A 27936-nucleotide genomic window follows, 5' to 3' on the forward strand; every position below is an offset into this window, starting at 1 on the left:
GTAAATCTCCATAACTGCTAGTCAAACAATGACAGTTAACAGAAGTTTTACCCAGTGCCATCAAGGTAATAATTAACAATTCAGAGCAAAAAGGGGAAGCATGATAATAAAAAAGTCAGCAGCTAATAAAGAAAAGGAGTGAAGTAACTGCACGAACACCATACCCAGGCAATCATTATAAATAAAGCAGTGGAGTAACTATGCTTTAAGAAAGCTTCTCTGTATCAGAACAACACACGGCAGAAACTGAAGGGTCCCCACAGTCCACCATTCATTGCGCTTCTCCAGCCTCCAGCTCCAGGCCCTCTTGCCCAAGGAGGTAAGTGGTACTTAGACTTTATAATTTAATGCTTCGTTAGCTAGGTTCTACTTTGTCAGTGTGTGAAATTTTTTAATTTCTTACTAAGCAAAAAGGAATTCTGAAGGATTATCTGAGTCACATGGAAATAAAGACATATGGACATGAAAAATGTGAGATTGAGCTTCAACATAAATAATTCAATTTTCACCTACCAAACAGTAAGTGACACAGTGAAGTTTACACTAGCAAAATAGGTGGCCTGCATTTCACCAAAAAAGACACATGTTAAACAGTGCTTTTCAGAGAGGTCACATTTCAATTTGCTACGATCACAGATTCAGAGGCACATTCACATTCAGAGGCATACTTCGGCTCTGAACTAGTACTGTACAACATGTGTCAATTTATTAACCCCCATGCACCACCGTCTCTCTCATGGGGATCTGAACAATGCTGATTTCACAATGGGGGATTACAAAACAAGTGCCTGTTTTATAAGATTGTGGTAAGGATTAGATTAATATTATGGAAGATTTATATTTGCCCCAATAAATATTTATTCATATTACATATAAAGTAAAGCAATATATTAAAAAGGTCCACTTGTCAAGCTATTCATGTGGCCCAATGATAAACATTACATATCTTACATGAATTAACAGAAAATATGAAGCTAAATATGGATCAATGCTGCAATAACCCTCATTATATTCTTGAACCTTTGGAAATTTTTAGTATGATGTAGATTTTCAGCCCACGGGATCTGTTATCACATATAAATTCAGTAATACATAAACAGAAGATACCATCATATGTGATAATCTTGGAACAAAAGTGAGAATGCAAAAAACACTATTTCTATTTCTACTGTATTTATTTTTAGTTTGCCACATTGCTAATAAGTTTATTATCCTCTCTCAACTAAGTGTCTATAAATGTGGCTTAAATGTGGTGTTAGTTTGTAGATTATTTATTATATCAGTAAATATGCACTGAATGTTTGTCAAGTGTCTCGAACATAGAAAGCATTATGCAAGCACTTTTAAAACATGCTTTGAAAGACTAACAATTCTGTTAGACAACACAACAAGAATAAATGTTGTTCTGTATTTACATTTTATGATAAATATGATTTGTGAGGTGTAAAGTTAGGAGGTCACAGGAAAACTTTATTAAATTGTATGATTTCATATAACATTCCCATTTTTCTTGATCACTCCAGCAATGAGTGTTTAGAGAAGATCCCTTAAATACTCATACACACACACGTGCATGCACACACACACACAAAGACACACACACGTTCTTGAGTCTATTCTTTTCTTGAAACACAATGAAACATTTTAATAAAAGTTTTATGAAAATCTCTAGAAATTTCCTTGAAATCGATTTGAGCAATTTATGAGCAATAGTGATCTACTTAAATAACATGAATCCCTCATTCTCTCTCTTTTAAAATACAAGTAATTTGTTTTACAGAAAATATTTTATTGGAGGCTAAGAGGTCCCCAAACAATTAATAATCTATCTCACTCTCTCTCCCTCCCTCTCTACCTCCCTCTCTCTGTCTCTCTCCTGCTTTGAATTTAACCTATTTAAAAATGAGGCAGAAAGAAATGAAAATAGATATCAAAGTATTTGTGAAGCCAATATGGAGAACATTGCTTCTGTGTGCCAGGAATCATGTTTCCTCAGTTTGAAATACCGAATATGGCAAATTTATACAAGCAGATTCCCTCCTGCTGGAGGACATAAGCAATCAGTCCCCAGTTCTCCTGCATTCAACCATGGAGACAGTCAGACAGCCACAGGGAAAGAGTGAGGGAAAGATGAAGTTAGAGACAAAAATATAAAAATCAATGTCCCTTCCTCCTGGGGAAAATAGCCAGAGCAGAAATAAGGAGATAATGTGGCCAAATACTCAAGACAGTGGATTCAGTGGTAATGTCTAATAGAATGAAAATAATTTCAGACTTTAAAATTTGTATAATTTCTAAGAATTATATTATTTTATTATTTCTATTATGAGCCTTTTGGCAGATTTCATGGTTGCATGATTAAATATCTATATTTTCTGACTCACAAGAGAATGGTCTCTAAATAACACATTTTCCACCCAATTATAAATATATTATTAAACATTCATTAAAAGCAATAGATAAATCTTGTTCTATGTACATAATTTAATGAATCTGGATGGTTCTTAGAATCTATTTAACTCATAAATTGAGGTCCACGTATCTTTATTCCAAAAAAATGTCTTGACCACAAAGGAAAGGGTTTTCAATGTAAATATGCATTAATTCAGTGCTTTCGAAAAGGGTGAGGGGGTTGCCAGAAAGACCTAGAACCTTCTCAATGCCCTTTCCCTTTAGAATCAACTCTATTATTGATGGAGAAGTATTCTACTCTGTAGGTGTTTTAAAAAAGGAAAATTACTGTGTAAGTGAACAGTATTCTTTAAGAATAAGTGTATAAGTAATTTTAAGGAGACTGTTCCAAAAACATAGGATCTTCCTGTTCTTCTCTAAATTACACAAAGTGTATAATTCTTTCAGGCAGTTCAACTGATACCTGGTTCTTTTATTGCTTCATTAATTTTTAAATAGATATTTATTGAATAGTCAGGCAAATTCTAGGCTATAGTATACATGCAGGAATATAATAATGAGTGAAAAAAACATAATCACTTGTGCTATTTGGTATTTTTCCATATCATTTGCATTTAAGGTATTTCCCGCTGATATAATGAGGATGTAATCCTCTTAAAACAGATTAGCAATTAACCATGTATATGCATATAAACTGTAATTGTTATAGGATATGAATTGGAAATTCAGAACATAGAATTTGTATGTGCATAGAGCATACATTTTTAAAATTAGAAAGTCACATATTTCGCACATAGAAGAGGAGAAACAGAATGTTTCAGAATTTCACCACAGTTGATATTCTTTAAGGGTCCACTATATCTACAACCACACTGCATAGATCTGTATTCTCAGAGACAGCTTCTCGGCCACTCTTTGGGAAATCCAAATTTGAGAGAAAAGTAGAAACAGCAGGGTACAATAGGAGCCTGTTGAAATTTACATTTTTAATTTTATGAGTACATGTTGGCAGGACATGAAGTTTACATTCACCTTGGGGAGGAGGAACATGAACATAACACAATTTGTTTGTTTTAAAAATCTCTTTCCCTTCCTATACTCACTTCCTTTATTCTGCATCTAAATCCCCTTTCTGAATTTTCATTGCCATTATTCCTAGCTCATGTTTATGGTGTATAATGTCTACAATCACTGAAGTCATTAGGATCCCATGCATGGCACATCTTTGTTCGACTACTTCCCTTCCCCTCCCCTTCTCCCCTCACGCTTGTTTTCCTGGACCCCTTCCCATTTGCAAAAGATCTATACCCTTGTTTCCTTCCATCCATCCTTTATTGTGCTCTTTGTTTGTACTTTGCCTTACTCAAATGAGGGATACTGTTGCGTATTTAAGCTTACATGTCTGATTTATTTCACTCAGCATTGTATTTTCCAGTCAACATCCATTTTCCTACAAATGTCTCTTTACACTTTAAAATGTAGGGTTTGGCTTTGGACATATATTCTTGATACCCTGACTGCTTCTTCACATGTCTTAGAAACTATATATATATATATATATATATATATATATACATATACATATATATATATATATATATACACACACATATACACTATATGTCTCAGAATCTAGATATAGATATAATTATATTATATATATTATATAATTATATATATTATATGTCTCAGAAACCAGATAGACAGATAGAGATATTCTGGGGTTTTTTTTTTACAATACACATGTCCTTAAAGAATTATAAAGTAAGGCTTGCTCTTAGTATTTCAGTCAAATCTAGATATGCAACTCCACCCTCAGGACTTGTATTGTCCTTCCATAATCAATATGTACATACACTGGTTAAATCCCTGCAGAGGGAACTCTTCCCACACATCAGTCATGCAACTGTTATTCCCATTATTTCCCTTTTCTGTGGCTATCATGATCGAATGTGGAGGGGAAGGTGTCTTCACAAAGCTCTATCTATCTATCTACCTGTCAATTTTTGAGACAGAGTCTCACTAAGTCACTAAGTAGTTGTCACAAAGTTGCCTAGTCTGGGCTCCAAATTGTGACTCTCTTGGTTCAGCCACTCCTAGAACTAGAATAACAGCCATCGGCCAATACCCTGGGTAAGAAAACTATTTTAATTGCTTTCACCATGTCAATAATAGTATATCTGTAAAGATGTTTTAATTTGATCTTTTAATTGTGGTATATAGGTGGCAAAAATACACACAGTAAGTGTCATTCAGAGGCAGAGGTTATATTTATAAGTAGAAGTTATAATAGAATTTGAGGGGGAAATTGAGTTTCTTACTATGGTATGGATACAGTGGCTTGCAAATGCTCAGGGACTTCTCATACCTCCTTCATTCGTCTATAGTTCTAATGAAGCATTCTGTGACACATTTAAACAATTTACACTGCCACGAGGAAGGAGCACAATGTGTATGCATCTGTCCAGATGCATGCATACACTTATTTTTGCATGCATGCAGCACAATTCATATTTAGGCAAAATCATATTAAAATGCATGTTGAAAGGTATATGATTTCATTTGAAAAGTAATTCTCTTGATAGGAAATTTTCTAAAGGATTTCATAGTAACTTTAAAAGACACATTAAGAAAAAGTATATTTTAACATATAAACTTTTTTTTACATGTAAACTTCTTAAGGAAGAGAACATGAACCAGTTAACTCAATCTATAAGGTTAGTATTTTAAATCTGCCACGTGCTGATACCCTTATACAATAACCATAATACAAGCTGATGACTTGAATATCAGCTGTATATTCAAGAAGCTTGTCACACAATGTGTTTTTCCTTTCCCATATCACTGCTCTGAATCAGCTCATAATTTTCCTAGTAGCAATTCATTTTCATGGGCATTAAAGTTCTAAAGCTGAGTGTTTTTGACAGAGATTTTTCAGATTTCGTCTGCCATTCATTTATTATTCTTTAATATTAATTTGCATCAGCCCCAATCCTGACACCTGTCATGGAGCACAAGGCTTTCAAGCTACAAAGACACTGAGAGTCTGTAACTGACACACATTGACTTGGAATGGAGAGCCATTTATCACTGTTTTTAAAAAAGAATATATAATAAGTAAGGAAACTTGGCTGAGATTTCCTCTGAAGGGTGTGAAGTTTAAGGAAAAGTGATGAGAATTTTTGCTTCTACAAATAGTAAATATAACCATTACTTAAAAAGAACTGAACTAAATTTGAAAAAGATATTTATGATAATTATTTAAAGACAGAAAAAACCAATTTAAGGGAGTTTCCTTAGTATCTTAGCACATGTCAAGGACAACACAGCAATTATGTTTCTTTCAAATCTTCAATTTCATAATAGTGATTATTTTGGTACTATTTGGTTATTAGTCATTCCATAAAATGAAAGGATCTGTTGTACCTTTGACCAGTTTGTAGAAAAGTCTGGATTTTACAGAAACAACTTGTAGGAAAGTGGTTGTCAGTTCAGATTTATTGATGATGTTTAGGTTTTTAAAATGTGTAGACTGGCATCATTGTCTATACTCTAGAATGAAATTCTAACAGTTTTAAAAATATAAACATAGAAATTTTACCATGAGTACACATTTTTCAGTGTCATTCTACAACACGATCATCGTGAATACACTGACGCCAAGCTTTGCTGGGCACCATCACCCCACAACTTAGCAATGTAGAAAATATTTCTAAAACCTCAGGAAAAGAATTTTGTTAATAAGATAAAAATAAGACAAATCATAAAATTTTTAAATTTTTAAATGTTACTATATCGTACTAGTAGTTATAAAATGATAGGACGGATTAATTCAGAAGATATAGTAATTGCAATTATTAGTCAATTTAATAAAATATCCAAATTATGTACAGAATTTGGCAGGACCACAAGGGAATGAACACAGTAACTAGATTAGACAGTCTAAATGTGTTGCAATACATGCACATAGTTTGTGTTGAAAAATACACATGTCAAATACTCAGCACAACTTAAAGATTTAATGGACATTTATGGAATGCTGAGTACAACAGATGAAGAACACAGGTCCTCTTTAAGTTACATGAAACAATTACACAATTACCACACACTGGGACTTGAGCATATAACTGATCTAGAGAAATGGCAGACAATCATATTTTGTGACCAAATGTAACTAAATTCAAAGCAAATAACAAAAGACATATCAAAGTTATTATGTATTTGGAGCTAAAATGCATATGATTAATGTATCAGCAAAGATATTATAATAAGATTTTGCAAACCCAGAACTGGCTGTTAAAAAAAGATATTACATATCACATGTTAAGGAATTTAATGAAAGTCTTAACTGAAAGTGGTATTTACAGCTTTAGGCAAGTTTATTAGAAAGAAAGGCATTCAAAACAAATACTGTCTACTGAAGAAAACAGTAAGTTTGGAAAGAGAAGGTACAAGGAGAAAAGGCAACAGGGAACAAAGATAATGCAGAGGGTCAATGATGCCAGACGTAACCTCGTGGAGAAACACACTTAGCAAAACTACAGTGAAACTGACTAAGGAGAGAGAAAGCCACAACTATACATAGCCTGTTAGCAATTAGAGGAGAGAACTTTTGCAAGTACAAGAGAGATATATCTGAGTTGACACAGACATAGCATTTAGAAGGTGTCTCTGAAAGTCTTATTGTCTGCGAAAATCACCTAGTTAAAAATCAGAATTTGGGGATATATCATTACTATATATTTGTATATGTAATAGAAATGGGGATGATGTGTGATAGTTGATTGAAATATGACTGAAAATATGTGTAAATGTCTATGTACCTATGCATGTACGCATGCATATATTCTCAGGTTTAAACAGTCAGCAAAGATACTCCCGCAATGTTCTCATTCATAGGTTATCGGTACACTCATTTACAGTGAGAAGAGAAAGAAAGCTGGACCTAAAAAGAGTTTCGGTGGATGACAGCATTTAAACAAGAGTCAGAAAAGATACTGGGTTAATATAAGAAGGGAGAGAGGGGAATGAAAGCCACTGAAGGAAAGTTGTGTGAAAACAGGTGTAAATTAGTGCCAAGGATAAAGGAGTGCTTTTCACATGGACTTCTTCGAAGTCAAATGAGCCCTTTGCTGAAATTCATCCACTGTTTTGTGTAGTGGAAAGGGCATGGTATTTTTGTGAAATGAGTCTCTGAGCAGAGGTAAAAGCGAATGCCACCTCGTAAATGTGACAGGAGAACGGGAGTTGAATGAGTAGTGACAGCGAATGAGACCATCTCCTTTCAGGCATACGTACAGAGCCAATATAGAATCTGGGACAGATTTAGGCTGCGAAATGTGGCTGTTTTCACTTTTGGCAAGAGATGAGCATGTAAGTATGCCATGGCGCTTCATGCACTAAATGGGGAGAAGTTCACGTCACAGGAGTGAACATGTTCAGGGATGAAGTGTACTCTCTGAGAAACTGCGAATTTGTTTCAACTAAATTTCCCAGCCACAAGTCAGGACCTCCTAAAGTTTCCTTTCTGGTTTACAGTCTCAGACCTCCATGACTGGCAAGCAGTGGTCAGCAAGTCTTCTAATCGCCTCTTCTCAAATTCATTTCTGGTATGAAACTCAATTTCATTTAGTTCACCCGGGGCACTTGCATTTCTATGGCAGAAACATAACACGTATACTTCTCATGGCAAACAGTTTACCAATGCCCAACTCAAAAACCCACCAAATCAGAAACATTTGGAAGCCAACACAAATATCAACAAAATGTGAAGACACTGTACATTTTATTAAAAAGCTTTACACCACTGAGAATATAAATATGAATAACTCAAAGTGTACATACCACTTTATAGTGACATCAGAGAGTTATAGCCTGAGATTGTATTTATGCTTAGGTTAACATTTTATGGATATGACTCTCAGGACAAATCTGAGTCCTGCTGCTTTAGCAGTTACTAGATGTATACCAGTCACTGTTTACATTAATACATTAATAAATTCTCCTTCAGCAGGGATGTCAGCCAGCCACGTATGAACAGGGTAGTTTTAAAAACAAGACCATTTTACAAGAATGGTTCTGAGAAACTTTCTCCTTTGAATATAATATTAAATGTAAAATATTATATACGATGATAAATATTATACAATAACTTTGCCAATTCCTATCCCCTTTAGGGGAAAATACACAGGAGATGACAGAACAATTAAATAACCCTTGTGCTTAAAAGTAGTTTCTTTCTTTTATAAATCTAATTCTATGCTTTTTGTAGCCATTTAGAACAGTTTCATGATGTATGAAAAATTCATACATTTTAATTAGGCCAAGAGGATTTTCTAATTCTTCTAACCTTTACACCAGTGCTAAAACCACTATGACTCTTCCCAGTAGTGGTTCTAGGACCATCTCTCTTTAGTAATAAAAATGCTCATTTCAAATGTTAGCAGTTAGAAGACACTGGAAAATTAACTATGAACTTCAGTGAAAGAAGCCCATCTTTCATATTTCTAACTTGCAATTTAAGGGAGGAAATGTCAAGAGTACTCAAGTCACATAAGCTAGTCAATTAATTATTAGTCAATTTCTGAAAAATAATCAGATTTCCATTTTGAAATAATTAACATTTTGGCGAGGATGGTATCTCTTTATAGCTGGTCATTTCATCACGACTCAAGTTCTTCAAAAATGATGTATTAACTACATTTTAGTTCATAAAAGGTTTGAGTATTTCCACTTACTCATGTTATTAATTGTTCTATTATACAAAATATTTAATGTATTTGCCAAGCTAGGCATAATCTATTCCAGTACCTGTAGACTTGACTCTGGGCTTTCAGTCTCTGTCTAGAAGAATGATGCATTAAATAGAAGAACATAAACCTTTCATAAATACTTTATCTAAAGTAAGCCTCAGTTTCCTTATCTACAAAATAAAGATCATGACAAGTATTTCACGGAGCTTGAATGAGATAATAAAGATAATCCAAAATTGATACCTAACACATAGAATATATTCATTAGGGGGTAGCTATTAACAACAAAGATAAAACATTAAATTGACAAGGAAGATGAAAACAAATGTGAAGAAGCAGATCCAAATGAAGTGTCACATTTGATTTGTTTAAGAAATAAGTTAGCTTGCAGAAATACTGGGAAGTAGTTGAAGAGTGCTTCACATACCACTCCACTTTGTATTTCCAGTCTTCTATTCATATTTGGCGATTCCTTGGACAAGTAACTAAAAATTTCTCACGTCCTTCCCACACCATCTTACAATGGTGAAACAGTAACTCCAATAACTAATATTTACAATTATAGTTCAAGTGCAGAGGGTAACTCTAATCCAAAAATCTGAAATTAAACTGTTAAGATTTTCGAGTATTTTAGATTTTGGATTTTCTGATCTCTGCAAATATTCTAAAAGGAAAAAAAAAATCAAAACCAAAAACGAACAAAGTGAATGCCAAACTTGGAAACACAAGCAGTCCCAAATAGCTCAGATTGAATATACTAAACTTATAATATCCACTTTCTACCCAACCAGCTGCACTTTCTGTCAATGATCCACACATGGTCCTAACCTGTACAGAGCTTACAAGTTTAAGTGATATTTTATTAGTTCGAAGTAGTTCTCACACAATCCCCAAACTAAATCAAGCCAAGTCAAAATAATCAAATCAAACTAAAGTGAAAGAAAAAAAATTGAGTATACTTTATAGGTCCAAGCACAATGATATTCCTATTTATAGAAGAGTTTCCCATCTAAGAAAAGTATCTAAAACATAATACTTGGAAAATACCTACAACCTTCTACAAAAATTAACATGAATATTCTAAGGGAAAGGAACTATCCTATAGATGTATATCACATTGTGGAGCAAAATATTTAAATTTTTTCGCAGAGATAACATCTTCTCACTACCCATTGGAATCGTTATTATTTATGCTTTGTATGTTATAATTTGCTGCAAATTCATAACTATGATAGATATTATTCTTTGGCTTTTGGCACTACATGAAGCCTTGGGAGCCAGCAAGGCCACTTACCTCTGTTTCAAAAGGTTTCAGATGCACTGTTCAATCTATGTCTTGAAAAAGAACAAAAAAATCACATTTTTCCCAGCAGTGCAAAGAATTATCATCACATTGCTGATGAATAAATTGTTTTATATTATAAATGGTCTTTGTTATTAAGCCAAGTGTCCTTATGTGTCACAGTAGAGACTGACTTCTCTTGCTACAGTTGTACTGTCTCTTATTCTGTGAAAGCCATTTCTTTGTTCATTAAACGCAAAAGTTACATCTGTACTGGTTCTGCTATTGTTTGGCTTGGTTTTTCATTGCTGTCACTATCACAGGATGTTTGCTAAGCTACACTCTTTCTATGGTGCCCCTGCTTTCATTTTAGTATTTTTATCCTTTAGGAACCAGATAGCAATGCTCAGAGACTAGAAGAGGAATGAGGATAGCTTCAAACAAGCCAACATAATGAAATATGCTTTCCATTTATTATCTGAAGAAAAATGTACATTATTGTTTATTACAAATTGGTGAAAACAAAAGTTTTGTCTACCTTACTTTACCTAAAGTTTTGTACCTTTCGATTGTTATACCCCATACGATGGTTCGGATATTTGGTTTTATCACGTATTGGAGACTAACAGACTCGCTTCACACTCCCAAAGTAGAAAGAAATTTTCACTTGTGAATAAATGATAGACATTATGATAAAGGATATTTAATGTTAATTACGTCCCTAATTTAGCATTCTGATCACTACCTTTTATGAGAGTGTGTTCCATATTCTGTGTATTTCAACTCTCATGTGTGCTTCTTATAGACAGATGTGAATGTAAGACTAGAAGGTTAGCCATGTAGCGTTTGTAGGGTGGTCTTTGAATTTACAGTTGATGCATGATGATAAAAACATTACCCTTAGGACAAAGACAGTATTTTTTAAAACTCAGAGCCAGGCTAGATTAAACACTCCATTGTAGTGGGGGATATCAGCTGGGCTAACCTAATGACAACATGGACAAAGGTAAGACCCTCGGGTCCTGGCCACAGTGACCATGCTATGACTCCAAGGCAGTAAAGCTTCATCATGTGAGGACCGTGATTCCTTAAAATCACTTAAATGCCACCTCATTCTCTTTGGAGGCTTTTCTAGTCCTTGTACAGGCCAAGAATAGAGCCATGCAGGTACACAAAGATGTCACTGCCACACCCTTAAGAACAAAGCTGCACACGTGAGGCCTGAAGAGTACAGAAAAGAACCGTCAGAGAAAACACCAAGACTTCCTTGAGCAACCACATCTTTCCCATTTTCACCATCAGATCAGAAAGGACTGAGAGAAAGACACAGAGTAGGGGGATATGGGGAAAAGCACGGAGCAATCAGCCATCTAAAGGCTGGTGATTTTGGAATAGTCCTCCAGTAGCACAGTTGAGAAACTTCACAGAGACCAGACATTCATCACCACCTGAGCAATCAGGGATGCTGTCGTGTGTGAAACACGGACACTTATAGTGTTCAAAGAGTTGGCTGTGGAACAAAAGACATCCAGGGATCCATTTTAGGAATATAACATCCTGTAAAATTGGCAGGGTGTAAAAGCTCTCAGATGATGGACTATAGGAAATAGAATACTTGGTGGAAAGTGTTGTCTTTTGTGTATCTCAAGGGTGAGTGTAACACTCGGTCAGTTGCCCTGCACGCAGACTGGGGCAGACCCCACAGGCAGACCCCCTACACATTATGGCTGGGTTGTAGGTGGGGCTTTTCAGAGGTGGCTGGATCTAGAATGTGTGATGCTAGGATCAAGGGTATATGATTACTAAATTAGCCCACTAATTGCTTTGCCACAGCTCTGAGTGTGGACAATGGGAAGGCCCACCTTGGGTGTTATTGCCACCTGTTGGGATAGAATATAAAGGACAGAAAGAGGGCTGCTGTCATCCCTTATTGCTTCTTGCTACTTTGCTGCCTTCTGTCTGCCATGAACTGTTTTTCCTCAGCAATGCCCCTCTGCCATGCCACCCTGCCTAAGAAGCAGCCAGTTATGGACTAATACCTCTATAAACTGTCAGCTAAATAAACCCTTTCCTCCCTTAACATATGAGTGTCAAGTATTTTGTCTTAGCAGAGAGAAAAACAATTAAGATACCAGCACTTGCTGTGACACTGCTGAAGGAGCTTATACTGGAAAATAATCCTGTATTTTCCATGTGACACAGTGGCCCAGCCAGGCTCACAATATATGTCTCATAATTCACTGATCCATATAATTTCTGTTCCCTCATTCCCCCTTCTCTGTTCTTTCCTGATGAATTTGCCTCTAAAATTTTGACACAATCAAACGGAATTGGCATACATATATATCTCTACAGAAATGAAAATGAAAGCCTTGTTCTTGGTCACCATATTCCAGATTGGAAGACTACTCAATAAACTGACCTATGGTATGAAGACGAAAAATAAAAATATGTGCCATATAATATACATTAATTGATCAAGTGTCTCATACTTGTTAGTTTGGTTGAACTTAAAAATGCAACAACTAAAATTGAAACGAAGACACTGCTGATTTTTTAATCATGAATAGTCAATGGCACAAACTGTATAAGAATTTAGATAAAACTTAAGGAAATCTAATTCAACATGTTAATCTGAATCTGAAATAAAATCAAACACAGGTGTAGGGAACTTGTGAGGCTGAAAATTGCATCTGCTGCAGCTGCAGGTGGTGAACACTTTAACTACATAATGTGGAATTAGTGCAATGGGTCCTAACTGTCACTAAGGGTTAGACATAATCATTTCCTTATGTGCTTGGAGATATCTATGGCCAGACCAACTGTGGCAGTTTGATTTAAAAATCTGCTTGGGTTATATTTGAGGATATAAACTTTCACTTCTAGCAGAGAACCAGAGCATTTAACACTAGGAAGCGTCTGTGATAGTCTCCTTGCTTTTCCTGTCACCTTTATCCTTCATAAGTGAGAAGAAACCCTTATCTCTAAGAAAACGATAAGCTAAACCATATAGGTCTTGGCTGATTAAACACAACACCTTGAATATCACTCAGAGGTAAAATAGGCAGGGCAGAGCACGCTTGCAATATTGGGTTCACATTCGTAAGTAAATGGGTCACTGAATTCTGCACAACACAGAATCGCCCATGGTCTTCAAGGACAACTTCAAGTGTAAAGCATTACAGGACCTCAGTAAGGAAGACAAACGCTAGCTAACTTTAAAACTTTAAACTGGAAGCAGGGTCACATACCCATTTTCTCTGAGTTAAATAATCTGGTCTGCATAAATTTAAATAATATGGAAAAATGCAAAACTTTGTCCAGGCATTAGTGACTCCAGTTTTTGTGTGTGTCAGATACCACACATTTTATTTAAATAGAATTTATTGCCTGTTGTGATTACTTTCTAAGCACTTTTAAGTATTCGAGGGGGGCTTGATTTGGGGCAAAAGTTAAATGAGATGAAATAAATATGGCTAAATAAATCTAATGTATGGAAGATCAGTTTGGGGTTTACATTCTGTATATCTGAATTAATTCAGGTTTTGAAAACAACAAACAGACAAGCCATATTACAGACTGATGTAAAAAAGGACACACTATAACTTCCTCAAGTATTTCCTGATTTTTGATACAAAACACTGTTACTATCGTTAAATTGAGTAGTTGTATGTGATTTATTTATTGTTTTTATTTTTGAAAACTTGTCATGATGTGTATTGGTTTTTCACAAATGTCTAAAATTTTTGCAAGCAATGTCTCACTTTCCTCCTGAAGATAAACGGGATTTTCAGAAGCCAGCTTAGCTCATTACACAGTAGTACTGAGTGTGAAACTATCAAGCTTTCATTCCCTTTTTCCAACTCCAACAGCTGCTACCATCTCGAAAGAAGCAGGTGTTGATGCGTGAACAATATTAGCACTAAAAAGAACAGACCGTTTGGTGATGACTTTTCTCACCGGAATATTCTATCAAAATACTTCTAAATTCCCCAAAGTGCCCAGGTGGGAAAGCAAATTAAACTTTAAAAATCTAAAGATGTCTCAATAGTCTCATAAGTTCTCTTTCCCTTTAAATTCAATATGCAATTATGAGATTTTTTATGAACAATTTCATTGTTTATATGACTCTAAATAAAAATATTTTAAGATAAAACTTTATTTTGATAGTAGAAAGACTAAAGAGGCAGCAGAAATAAGTTTAATTACTTATTGAAATCCAAATTTGGACCACAAAAAATAACCTAATTACCAATTACACACACACACACACACACACACACACACACAGTATATATGTTCTATAATGACACTTCATTGAAAAGATTTCATTTGTATATTTTTCCTGGAAAGGACATTAGAAAACCTTTTATATAAAAGGAGCTTGCTCAGGATACTACAAATCACAACTTTATGTAACAAAGCATTCCTTTTGAGGCTAGAATTTAAGATCATATAAATGTTCATATTATGAACATAGACAAATGCCATAAAATATTCAAGCGGGCACTCTGCCTTCTAGGGCTAAGAACTGGATTTTTATTTTTGTTGTCAGCTCTTTGGTTCTTCAGGAAAAACAAACAAAAACACCATGTTGGGAATAGGACTTAAGTCGCTGCATCTAAGAGTCTCTGCATGTTTCATGGCAGATTGAATTCTGTGAAAGAGTTAGAGGACTCTTGTGCTTAGTAACGTCAATTTTGTGGGTACCTTTATTACACATTTACTAAGTTGTTACCTTGAGATTATTTCAGGAATTCTGGAGCTTGGATGGAAGAACTGCTGCCAAAGGGGATTTATATCCCTACAAGATCTTGGAAACTAGGAAAGATTGTGGAAAGAAACTGGATTTGGAGTGCATGAAGACTCTCTGGTCACTTGGAAGCAGCCCAATCCTGAGGCAGGAAAGATACCTGGGAATGGTCCTTAGGCTGGTGTGATGAAAAACCTCTTGGATACACTTGTGGAAGCATGCACCTGGATGTGCTGGCCAGGAGTATTTCTAGTGTTAAAAGCAAGCTGGTCTGTATTTCCTTCTAAGTGGGTCTCAACCTGGCCAACATCGCCTCCTGGAGGCCTGTGGCAAAGTGTGGAGACATTTCTGATTAGCATTTCTTGGGAGGTCAATACAGGAGCCCAGTAGGCAGAAGCCAGAGATGCAGCTAAGCATCCTGCAGTGTGGGACACATACCTACTAAAAGCACATGCAGTCAAAACGTCAGTGCTACAAATTGTCATTTAACTTGCCTTTTTCTTCAGTGTTCATTCAACTAGTGTTAAAGTTTAAGACTCAATTGTGGTATTAAAAATTATGGAAAAAGTAATCACAACTGGCTTCAGGTGATGTAATTTAGTTCAGCTAAACTATATACGGAGCCTGCAAGGGGAAGTCAGAGAAACAGCAGTCGGGCCCTGTCATCTGCACCAGGCTGGAAGTGAGAGTGCTCAGTGCACACCCTTGTGCCAAGGAAGCGATGTCATCCTGTGTGACAGTCAGCAACACAACAGTGTGGCCATGAACATGGGAGACCAGAGAACAGAAACATAAGAAATTTGTTCTTAGAAACACAGGAACCAAGCCCATGACACTCCAGAAATCATCAGGTGATGAGTCAAAAAAAAACCTGCATCTCGAATAGTAATTTGGGACTAAAATTCATCACTGTATTAGTCGATAATCTTGTATAGGACACAGTGACTAAAAGAATTTAAGTGATATTCCATTAAATAACAGATATATACCAGTATCCATTATATATATCATATATATTATGATATTTTATGTACAGAGTCCACCATAAATGTATACATCAGGAAAAAAACTTGCATAAATACTTTACCACTAAATTAAATGATATATCATGAGATTAATACAAGTTACCTTTGGCCGCTACAATTACAAAAGGTGCTCAAAGTGGTGGCCACGAGCGTCCAGACATTTACTGGTACAGTGAACTGCTGAAGTGCGCATACAAATTTTTGGCAGAGTCTGTAAATATATATTATGATGAGCAATATTCTGAGCCTGGTAACATGGTTAAATTAAGTTCTAGCTTTCTTGAGGGTAACATTAAGAAGCAACTGGAATAATGTACAGCTAAGTATAATAATAGATTCTTTTTGTCATATTTAAGAATTAGAGAACTTTTTATTTTGTTTGATATAGATACTTTCCTGTTAAGATAAAGATGTATGTTTTAGAAAATTTTCCAAGTAAGTTACAAATAGTTTTTATAAAACAAAGATTTATACCATCTTTCATTCTTTCTACATTCATGAAGTAAAACCGCATTATAACATTATATAAAAGGTAATTTTCCTTGGGAAAAGGATTAAAAGGACAGGATGACATGTACCAAAAAGGCTATAGTACAGTCATTCATAATGTATTTATAATAAGTATTTACAATGATACCATCCTGAATTTAACCATGGTAGTTTATCTTCGGGATTTTAGTTCTTTTATAGTAAGTACATAAAGTTAATGAAAATATTGCTTAATTATGAAACTGTCATTGAATCGCTGTACTAGATATTGCTGCTGTTCTTCCTTCACTTATAAGTAAACTCAGCATATATCACGTGTGTAAGGTAGGTGATGAGCCTGAAACCTCCATGGCCAGAGTGCACACTGCTAACTTTTCATGTGAAGTTAACAGTAAAGCCCTTTGTTTAATAACTGTCTGCTTTAAAAGCATTCTTGTAGTTGTATTATGCTTATTTACCATGAAGCTGATTTCTTGCTCTCATGTACTACATCACAGATATGACTAGATAGGATTAATTACTAAATAGAATCAAGCTAGAAATCTGAAGAACATGTTAAGCAAATGTAGAAATAGAAATCTAGTTTTAGTTCAAGTTAACTGTTAAGTGAGGCTCAGTATAGACTTAGAACACTTTATCTTACCTAAATTATCTGAAGATACTTCTATAATAAAACTAAGGTTAAAATTTCTAAAAATGAATATCCTTTTCTGAAAAAAATTAAGGTAGATGTCCACTAGAATTCTTAATAGATAGAAAAATAATAGATAAATAGATAGCTGATAGAGTGAATGATTGAGTATGGATATATTTTTTTCTTAAACCAAGAAAATAAACATGTGGTGTGTTATATCATTATTTATGTATAATTTATATATAATTACTTTCCAATCAATCCAAAACAAATATTTTCTCTGCACTCTTACAAACACCTTTAAAAATCTGATTGACTGTATTTTTTAGTTTTTTATTATTTAGGTAGTTAACATAAACATTTCCTCATTGCTTGAGTTGTTGGAGCTTCAACATGTTTATCATGATGTATATATATATTTAATATTATCATTATTACATATATCATTATTATCATTACTATTATATTAAACAACTGTGAATTATCACAACAATATCTTTCTGGAAAATTACCATCAAAAAACTTGAAACATCCATAGTTGTCTCCGACTATTATATTAAAAACGTCACTCACATGTAGAAAACAGTTTAGCGATGAAGCATATTTTGATATACGGCAGATGTATTGTTTAGGTCGAGTCAAAAGAGTTGGCCAAAACATTTTAAATAAATACATGACTATTAATCTTAAAACCAACTGCATAGGGAAGATTTAGAAAGTGAACATGGACAACTTGCCCTAGGCACTTTGACAAGTGACAATTCCAGAGACGCTGTGAGCAGCCCTTGATTTCTAAGCACATTAGATTCCAAGTCCTCCTAGACAGGGCAAGTAGCCAAAGCAGCATTTCCTCTGATGCTCTTTGTACCCGTGTGTGCTATTGGTATGGCATTTCCTTCAGGCGCTGTCCTTTCGTACATGTGCAAAGACAAGAAGCGCTTTCTTCTCCATCTTTTTCACTGTCATCCTCTTCTCTGGTCGATTCCCTTTCCTTGTATCTCACTCATTCTTCATTCAGTTGCCTAACTTTACTAAATCTAGCCTCTTGTAAGTCTGAAATGGATTTTGTAGCAAGGCATAATGACTATGCTTAGTCTACAAGCATTTATAAAACTAGGTATAGCACTATGGTAGTTGGATAAAATATCTCCCCTGGTTTGGGAAGGATCTTTCTCACTCTTCCCAAACTTTAGGTGCCAGTAGTTAGGGAGACAGTTTGATAAGTAACAAGTAGGAAAGAGGTACTATGAATAATCTCTGCATTTCTATCACCCGTTCCAAATAGCGCGTCAGTGCTTGACAGAGTATGAAGTCGTTTTTTGGTTTGGTTATCTCAAGGCTCTTCAGATCCCCAGTGTCCTAACTTCAGTTTCAGCTCCATTAGACAAAACTAGTTTAATCTACATAACCAGCAAGGCAATGGTGTAGGGACAGTTGACAGAATTAGAGGAGGGATTTTTTTTCCTCTATTTTTTTCCAAGTAATTTTTTTCTCTCAAAAAGAGGTCTCAAAATAGATATTTATCCTCAACTTTGGATACAGCTAGTGAAGCACTGAGCTTATACTTTAAATATCACTACCAAAAAGAATAAAGATTCCTTCTGCCAAACTTCAGGTTAAGTAATATCATCTCACATGTCAGAACAACTAGTAATAAAAAAGATGAAAGAAAGCAAGTGTTGACCAGGATGGGAAGAAAGGGGAACCTTGTACACATTGGGTAGGTATGTAAATTAGTATGAGCATATAGAAAACTATGCAGATTCTTCAGAAATCTAAAAAAAGAACCACTGTGTGGTCCAGTATTCCCATTTCTGGATCCGTATCCAAAGGATCTGAAATTGGTACATCAAAAAGATATTCCCATATTCACTGCAGCATTATTCACAATATCCATTGTATGGAATCAACTCAAGTGTTCATTAACTAAGGAATGTATTATGTATTTCCTTTTTTAAAAAGAAAAAAACTATTATTTGCAACAAAATGATGGAAGCGCAAGGATATTAGGCTAACTGAAACAAGCCAGCAAAGAGAGATAAATAATGTACGATCTCACCTACATGTGGAATCTAAAACATTTAACTGTACAGAAGCAGAGAGGAAATCATGGCCACCTAAAGCTAGGGAGTAGTATGGAGTGGGGAAATGATGGCCAAACTGCATAAAGTTTTACTCTATTGCAAACATGATGAATACAGTCAATAATGGATTATATATTTCAAAGTGGGTTAAGTAAATTTCAAATGTTCCCACCACAAAAATGCTCAGTATTGTAAGATGATAAATGTTTAGCTTGATTTAATTCGTTTTCTCTCTCTCTATTTATGTATATATACATATATTATATATAATATATGTATATACATAGTAATATCACACATGCATACCTCATCAATCAAAAGTAATAAATTTAAAGATAATCATATGATTTTGATTAAATATTTTTCACTTCAATTATTCTGCATGGCCTGAAGTGATCAAAGGCTATGATTAGCAGCTTGAGCTAGAAGATAATACTTTGGCCAATTTTCAGGGTATGGGAATGGGGTCTTACAAACTCATGGCCATTTTCACTCAGAGAGTATCATTACCTTGAGATGAGAAGTAATTCCTCGAAACAAGAATATACTATTCCAAAACTAAGAAAATAATTTTATCTGGCCAGACAAAATTGTCCTATTCTACCTTGGTCTTATAAACCAAGTCTCCATCTAGTTATTTTCTTTGACTGTGATTTCTTTAATTTTAACTCTTCACAGAAAAAAAATGGTGAGGAAAATGTCATGAAATGAAGCAAAAAACTACTAAGCTATTTATAACATAAAGATATTAAAGAAACCCAAGAAACAATTTTAAAATTATTGTATTGTGAGCCATAATTGAGATTTAGATAAGTAAGCCTATTATATATAATGTCTTTACATTTGATTTTGGAGACAAAGTGTTGAGACGAAATTAAAGTTAGTCATTTTGTTTATTTTTCTTTCTGATGCAAGTACACACAGAAATAGCAATTTTGAATGGGAAATATGTATTTTTGCTGTCCTGTTTTTTCTACCTGAAGAGTGTGGCTACAAAAAAAATTAACTTTGATTTAGGGAGAATTAATGCAAATATAATTCTAGTGCAAAGAGGGTACTGCACTCCAATAACTCAGTAATGTACAGAACATTTACAAACTAGATTGTACAGTAGGAAAATTAGCACAAGCTTTTGTGTCAAAATTTTGGAAATTCTATCAAATACATAGTAGCTGAAGTAGGGTGAACCTGAAAATGACTGGACATAAGACAGAGAAGACGCAGTTTATTTTTTTACAAAAATAAAATCTCTCATAGGATGAATTAAGTTCATTCTCTTCAATGAAAAAATCAGGAAAATTAATAGAAAGTTGTAAGGAGTTTTATTTAAATATATTCAACAGCTCATATTCAAGGATGTTAACCCTGAATAAAATTCTTCTCATGTCTGTATTAGAAAACTGTTACATGTAAATCAGACCTTTAAAAATCATATTCATATTTTCATTTCACCTTAAGAAATTTTATTTTTCCAAAAATCAGCAAGGTAGAACTTTTGACACATTCAATGAAATATTGCCAAGTTATATTTTTATGAGGCTTCAAATGTTTTAATAAACAATTCATTACCTAATATATTAATTTAAAGGGGGACATATTACTCTAGAGAATTCTAAATCTGATTCTAAGTTAATTATCTAGTCTAAGATATTTTGCCTCAGGTCTGGACTTAGTGTCTAATCTTATAATTTAGGAATTAAGTATATTGTCCCTACTGAATTCTTCTTTACCATTTTTAATATTATTTCTGCCTCTGACCTTTACAAGACTCAACAGGTTAACGAAGTATAAATTCTCTAATGATTATTCTTATGCAAATTATGCCTTTTTTTTCCTGCAAAGGTTTTTATGTGGTCTAGAATTGATGCCAAAATCTCCATTAAATAGATATATGCCAACGAGGCTTTCTGTCTGGACCATGTTTTTCACATAAAATTACTCCTGACACTTCTTAATCCTTGAGAAAATCTTCCAAATTTTGTGAACTTTAACAAATGTCAGTTAAAGGTTCGCTGACAGATTAGAGGTGAGCAGAAAGACAAATGAAAGGCAACACAGAAATACTCTGTCCAAGATGGGTAAGAGACAGATGGGTGAGATCACCATATGGAAAAAGAGTAAGAATGCAGGAACTGAAGTGCCAGGTTTACTCCTATACCCAAGAAACTAAAATTTAGATTTATGGACACTCAATAATATAAACGATTTAATTTACGCACATGCACAATTCTCTTGTTTGTACCTCTTCTGAAACCTCCATTACGAAATTCAAAGCATACATCCCAATAGGTTGCAAACCCTCCAGAACTTTTCTCCCGCTTTGATAGCTCTGTGCTCTTCCTTAGAGCTCAGGTTTCACACTTCCTGAGCACTCGGATACTTTTTTCAATGAAGGAGTGAATGTTTCATCAATGTATCTGTGGCTTTTTAAATTGACATAAATATATAGTTTGGACATTTCTTTAAATATCTTTTCAATGAAAACGTTTTGTCTAATGTGTTTGAAATGGCAAACTTTTATTCTTTTCATGGTTTATTTCTTAGTATTGATTAACTTCTGCCACACTGTTTCACGAATTTATTTTTCTATTGTTTGTCTCCCAAAGCTGGAAGTTAAACTCTAGGAAATCAAGAGCTTGGGCCATGTGCTCTCTACCATAAATTGACCATCCCCACTTGGTGTGTTCAAACCAGAGTATGGAATGAGTAGATCAGTGTGAGTTTTGTATGTTTCGAACTCAGAACCTGGTGGGAAAGAGTACTCTTATGTTAGGAAAACACTTGAACTTTCAAAACTCAGCCCTTCTGTGTGCTATGTTTATCTTCAACAAGCATTGGGGAAAATTAATTTGTTTGGAATTGTACATGAAAACCCTCAGTTTGCTAATCTGAAACATTTACTGCGCTGTAGCTGTTGGTATTAGGGCAGATTTTTCTCTGATGTCTTTGTTTTTGTAGCCTTGTTGTCTTTGGGCTTCTCTAGGTATTTGTTCTGGAGTTAAGTCTGAGATGCACAGTTCTTTGATTTCTATTCACCTCTTGTTATACAGTGGCCCTTTTGAAGTGCCAATAAAGTATGAGGGAGGAGAAACACAGATAGTCTCATTAGATCTCAGCCTTTTAGTGCAGCCATGTGCTCTGGGCTTCAACCTTCATGGTGTCCCCTCTCCTTTACCCTTCAGTGAGACAAGAAGGCTATAACAGTGGGCAGCTGAGGGTATCCTTTGCCTTTATGCTCTGGTGAATTACTGCCACGACTAGACTCTGGTAAAAAGAGCTTTACTTTGTAAAGAGGAACAGAATGTTTAGTGTACTTCAAAATAACTGCATTTCCCCTTTCCACCAGTTAACTTTTTTCCCCTCTGAGATAATCTGCTGTGAAAAATAAAAAATTAAGAACAAGTTACCATTCAAGAAACATATTCTAATACTTTCTATAAACATCACTGCAGTTGCAGTAATCTCATTTAAAGATAAGAGAATACCTAAATCGGGATGTAAATACACTGAGCATCAAAAAATCTACAGTGGCTCATGTTATTAACACTAGTGTATCTCTCTTTGCCATTCTGGCACCTTTTTGTGATTGCATCAAAGACACACTAAGTAAAGACAAGCTGAGAAGCTGCTGACAAGTATAAAATATCACTGGCAGTTAGATATTCTCGAAAAGAAAATTAGGCTGTGATTCCAGGAACTTCCATAGTTTAGTCAAGCGAATCTTGGCTGTCAACTCTTTATCTACTTTTATTTCACAATTTCTCTCCAATCCATTGTCTTCTTTCCAAAGGACAGAACATCCTTATTGTTTACTCCTAAAAATATTAGCAGTGTTTTTCCTACACAAAGAATAGAAGAGTACTTATGAAAATATCAATTCTTCAATGTTATAAGCATCTGTTTAGAATCCAACTCAATTATCTTAATTAATAAAGAGAAAATCAATGTATTTCCAATAATTGTTTTGGGAAAATGTTTTTGTGCATTTTCATGGGAAAATACCTAAAATAAAAGAAATTCATATTAAAACATCACACTGTCCTTCAAACAACTGAATGTGTTTCCCAAGTCATTAAAAAGCTGATCTGCTGGTGAATTCAGTATTTCTTATAGTTAAGTTTTTGTAATGTCAAATAACTCCTCTGGAAAGATAATTTCAGGCATCCTTTGTCAAGCTATGAATATTAAAATAAACTGGCTGAACAGGAAATTGAAAGGGTAAAATTTGAGAATTAAAACAAAGCATTTTCACATGATGAAAATAGAGTCAAGAGGATATAAATTATAAAATGTTAATGTTTATTTGGTATTTTTATGGAATATGATAATTACTCAAGAAAATAATCCTAAATAGATTTTCATCCAAACTGAATGCACAGTAGCCACATATAGTAAATTATCTCTAGCAGTTCTTTTTCTAATTCAAATATTTGAATTGTTTTATCTTTATAAAACACCGTAAGTACATTTGCTTCTGTGTACAATAATGTGCTATACTTTTCCAAAAAAACATGAGATAGCACCAGGAAAATGTAAGAGTCTAAAGAGTTCCCATTCACTATTATTTATAAATATAATAGTGGTATATGACATAAAACATATGATATACTATATGGAATACTACTGGCTTTATAAATAAGTCCCAGCAACCAATGCAATTTGGCAAAACATGCATTCACTCACTCCTTACTCTGAATTCTAAGATACATCTGTCATCACACACAGAAAAAAATAATAAAAAAGATGCTCTACTCTTTATTTATCGTGCTAAGCATACTGTATTGGTTTGCTGTTGCTGGAGTAAATGTTCGACATAAACTTAGTAGCCTAATGAAACACTTACTTATGGAAGTTAGAAACCTGAAATTGATTGCATTGGACTAAAATCAAGCAAAACTAAATATCTTCTGAGGACTAAAGTGATTCTGCTTGCCTTTTCTAATTTCTAGAGATTTCCCACATTCTTGGGTTCATGGATCTGTCTTTCATCTTCAAAATCAAAAGGGAAGGATTGCATCCCTCTCTATAGCACTCTTTTGTTTTCTCCAGTTTATCCTTTTACCTTTCTTTTCTAAGAATCCTTATGATAACCTTGGGCTCACATGGATTATCATCTTGAACAATCTCCACATCTCAAATTCATTTTCTTCTTTTCAATCTTAACTCTATCTGAAACTTGAACTTTTTTGGCTAGATAAGCTAATGTATTCATGTGCTCTAGGAGTTAAATTTCTTGCAATGCAATGTAATTTAATGCAATATTCCAGGTTTCATGGAACTATCATAAATTTATTCCCTATAAGATTTTTAAAGGTTATTTTAAAAAACACAAAATGTCTATAGTGAGTAACTAGACTCCCCACCTCATATTTTAGGCAATTTAATTTCTGATTTCATTTCCATTTCAAACTTTGATTACATTTCTCACTATATTTCTTTGAGAAAATTGAACATAACTATTGTGAATGCAAATAAACTCGCAACTTTCTGAAATGTTTATAATTATCAAAATAATTTCCTCAATCTTTCTTATTGCTTTACCACAATCGTCTGACATGGGATCCATGGACAATTACATTTTTCTAGAAAATTGTCAATTTTATTTAAGCTTTTAGGTTTACTGGTATAAAGAACGCTTTACGTTTTATGACCCCGATTTGTGGGGGAAGGTGTCACATAAACTTTATTTTCAGAGGTGTTTGATGTTCACAGCCAAGTCGAGTGAAAAGCAAAGATTTCCCATATCCTCTCCACCAATAGGCTCCGCCTCCATTCCAAGCTGTCCGCTTACAGAGTAGCACAGGCGATGAGCCTACATTAGCCCATCATTATAGCACAAGCTCATAGTTTAGAGTTTCTCTTGATAGTGTGAATTCTATGGATTGGGATGAAGATGCAATGATGGTTTCCCACAATTTAGAGTACTCTTCAGAATAGTTTCAGTGCCCTAAAATTTCTCTGTGCTTTGCCTATTCATCTCTCCCTCTCGCTTATTCCTCGACAATCTCTGATTTTTCACTATTTCCAGAGTTTTGCTACACCACTCACTTTGTGATCCTGTTTTTAGGTGTGTTAGTTGACACTTGACATCACTCAAACCATCAAGTTATTTAGATATGTGGATTTAAATTTGAACAAAGATCTTTCGATTTTAAGTGCATTAAAAAAAAAAAGTGTTACTCTTTCAAATGATAATTTTGACCCCCAATGTTGATGGATCTAAAACCTGGAGCATTATTTAATATAAAATGTTAATAATATAATTTTTCTGCTTTAAACCTTTGCTCTACTGCATTGCCAATGGAAAAGCACAGAATTAGCAAGATGAACTCACCTTTGCATCTTGTATAAACTGCTTGAGAGTCAGTCGTTTCACCTGCAATATGTGAATTTTTAATCACTAGGAACTAGTTAGACTCATTCAGATGTGGTGCATTTGAAATCACTTTGCAAATTCTAATGTTCTTTCAAATATGACAGCTCATTGCACAAGCAGTCCAACTACTCATCAACAGCAGATGAACAGTTTGTGACCTGATTCAGACAATATTTATATCTTGAGTAAAAGCTGATCATCATCCAAAATTAAGCTACAGAAAAAGAGAATCACACGTTGAAGTTACTAGAGGTCTCTTGATTTTAATTAACTCTGTGTCCATGCTGCCTTTTCCTTCACTTATAAGAGTGATAGTTTAATACTCTAAATGAATTTTTAGATATGGTTTCCAAATGCCATTGAAATAGCAAAATGTTTACTTTTCCTTTTTATAAATGTCTAAAATTGTCACTAATATGATGGCATCAAGATTGGTTTGAGTTGACTAAGACATATATCCATTACTCAAAAATACTGAGATAAAACATAGTATTTTGGAAAATAAACCTAAAGGTATGTTTCAAGTACATTTTTAAACAAGAAGAAATCATTACAAAATACGTGAACATAAATACTGACATTATCCAGCTATAGGAAAATTATGGATTGCAATGTTCAGAATAATTATAGAAACACAATAAAAAATGAAATACCTCATTTTCTACAAATAATATTTTAGGCTTTTTATTAAAACAGTCCATAACCTTCACATTTTAATCCAGTTTTCCATTGAGAAATGAGCAATATGAGTATAAATATTGTATGTCATTGTTTTGAATATATTTACATAACTCTTATCTATAAAAGAGCAAAGAAATCTAAGAATAAAAACAATATTGAATATTTTTCAGGGGTTAGAAAACAATTAAAATCACATGAGACTAAATCTTATTTAAAATATTTTTAAAGAAAATCATATAAACTACACCAGTACCTAATTGTATAATAAATAATTTTTCTTAGAAATTAACTGGGGAGTGAAAAATTATCCATAATTCAACTCTTTCCCCCATTTATGTATTTTTGCACATCTGAACTACATTTTGCAGTATTCTGTGTACAAATTTGTACTCTGCTTGTTTTGCCTCAAATATCTCCAATGACTTTATAACTTTTCATAACTATCTTTAGCACATTCATGACAATTATATTAATCCAAAATTCACTTTTTCAAAATATTTGTCTACCAAGCACTCTGCTCAAAACATTGTGCCAGGCATTAGGGAGAGACAATCCTAGGAATCTATAAATCAGCAGATTCAAACCTTCCCCTATAGAGAAAAACATCAAGAAAGAATAGAAGACAGTAGGTGGCATGATGGAAACAGAACACAGAATCATGACAGGCCAGAGAAGGAGCATTTAAGAGAAAGCCAGTCACTGAGCTAATCGCTATTGAGTGAGTCAAGTTTAACCTGTCAGTGTTAGTAGGTGAGTATTCCCAGGCCCAAGAGACATAGAGAAAGACACTGGTTTAAGAAGTGGCCAGAGGCTGGATATGTTATGTTACACAGGACAAAAATAAAACACTTATAAAGTGTTTAAAATGGATAAAATATGTCATTAAAGGCAAAGTGGTAAGAATGAGCTTGCAGTTGCAAGCAGGGACAAATGCTGGGAGGCATATACGCTAGGGGAGGCCCCTGCCTTGGCAGATTTTAAGTAGAAAGTGAATTGGCCAGATTTAGATTATATTTATGGTTAGAAAAAGGAAGCTGGATTTCATTGGAAAAAGAATCACAGTTTAGGAACAGTGAAGAGTCACTCTGAAGATGCATTCAATGAACATTTTTCATGTAAAATAGAATTACCAAAGAAATGATTCATATCATAATCTTCACAAGCGTAAAACGCTAATATTCACTGAGGCCCTACTGTTTGTCAGACATCGATCTAACTCTGGTTGTCACATGATCTTGGGTCATCTAATGAGGTCATTAGGTACTGCTGCTTTTATAGTCTCCCAAATTAAGAAAATTGAGTCTAGGAGAAGGCATGGATGAAACTTTCCTCATGGTGCACACTTAGCAATTGATGAACTCAAGGTTCAAACCCAAGCAAAGTGAATTGAATTGGGTGAATAAGGAAGTAGGAGGAGGTAAGCACAATGCCTCATTCTCGCTAAATTT

At 34.3% G+C, this 27936-nt stretch overlaps 1 protein-coding gene and 1 long non-coding RNA gene across 6 annotated transcripts in view; one reads left to right on the forward strand and one right to left on the reverse strand.

Moving 5' to 3' along the window:
- The window catches only part of Negr1 (neuronal growth regulator 1), an 813948-nt gene that overhangs the window by 703115 nt on the left and 82897 nt on the right, over positions 1-27936 (reverse strand). The window lies entirely within an intron of this gene.
- Positions 115-27306, forward strand: LOC106009105 (uncharacterized). Of its 2 annotated transcripts, XR_015451810.1 has the most exons (4): positions 138-319; positions 5095-5129; positions 7951-8021; positions 10836-27306. It is a non-coding gene; the product is annotated as an uncharacterized LOC106009105 (long non-coding RNA). The 2 variants fall into 2 exon arrangements; XR_001183230.3 differs by lacking the exon at positions 5095-5129 and having other exon boundaries at positions 115-319.

The sequence above is a fragment of the Heterocephalus glaber genome, unplaced genomic scaffold (assembly GCF_053883595.1).
Source record: "Heterocephalus glaber isolate CG9 unplaced genomic scaffold, H.glaber_assembly_v1.0 deba00001442, whole genome shotgun sequence".
NCBI lineage: Eukaryota > Metazoa > Chordata > Mammalia > Rodentia > Bathyergidae > Heterocephalus > Heterocephalus glaber.